The sequence below is a fragment of the Orycteropus afer genome, unplaced genomic scaffold, assembly GCF_000298275.1.
Source record: "Orycteropus afer afer isolate SDZICR_OR568_19922 unplaced genomic scaffold, OryAfe1.0 scaffold00043, whole genome shotgun sequence".
NCBI lineage: Eukaryota > Metazoa > Chordata > Mammalia > Tubulidentata > Orycteropodidae > Orycteropus > Orycteropus afer.
Window position 1 is genome coordinate 5,943,165 of NW_006921630.1, and position 1,003 is coordinate 5,944,167.

A 1,003-nucleotide genomic window follows, 5' to 3' on the forward strand; every position below is an offset into this window, starting at 1 on the left:
AGTCGGATCCGACTCGATGGCATATAACAACAACAACAACAACAGTTCTTCATAGTATCCTGATATGAGCCTTTTAATTTCTGTTGTGACATTGCCTATTTCATTTCTTTTTTATGTTATTCACTTCTTTTTCTTTTCCTTTGTTAAGTTTGCCAGTTGATTGTTGATTTTATTAACCTTTTCAAAGAACCAACTTCTAGCCTTATTGATTTTTCCTATTGTCTTTCTATTTTCTGTTTCATTTATTTCTGCTGGAATCTTTATTATTTCTTTTCTTCTGGTCACGGTAGGTTTTTTTTGCTATTTTTCTAATTGTTGGAGAAGTTAAGGTATTAATTTCAGTTCTTTCTCTTATTTTTAGATGTGTGCATTTATTGCTATAAATTGCCCTCTGTTTATTGTTTTTTCTGTGTTCCAAAGATTTTATGTATGTTGTGTTTTCATTCTCATTTTATTTGAGGAAATTTTTAATTTCCTTTTTGTTTTCTTCTATTACCCAGTAGTTTTTTAAAAAGATGTTATTCAGTTTCCATGTGTTTGCTCTTTTTCCATTGATCGTCCTATTATTGGTTTCTAATTTCACTAATGGCAGTGAGTTTTAGTTTTTGAGTGATCTGAGAAGATGCTTTGCAGTATTTCAATTTTTTTTTTAATGGAACACTTCATGAATTTGTGTATCATCCGTGCACAGGGGCCATGCTAATCTTTTCTGTATAGTTCCAATTTTAGTATATGTGCTGCACATATACTAAAGTGAGCATTCAATCTAATACTTTATCCTTTCATTTGAAGCTGAGAATTCCTGGATCATTATTTGTATATGTTCCACTTGTTTTTTCCAGATCTCTGTTGTAGAAGATTTGGACAGAATGTGTTAGCAAGGCACTGTCTTCCCCATAAGTATCTCTTAATGAATCTCCTCCATCCTCAGTACAAAGCCTTGGATATTGCTGTCATTTCTTGTCTAAATTATTGCAATCACTTCTTAACTGTTTTTCCTTTC

General features: G+C 31.6%; 1 non-coding gene across 1 annotated transcript; it reads right to left on the reverse strand.

Moving 5' to 3' along the window:
• Nucleotides 1-646: 646 nt before the first annotated feature.
• Nucleotides 647-749, reverse strand: LOC122149730. Its single transcript, XR_006163300.1, has one exon. It is a non-coding gene; the product is annotated as a U6 spliceosomal RNA (small nuclear RNA).
• Between the last annotated feature and the right edge of the window lie 254 nt (nt 750-1,003).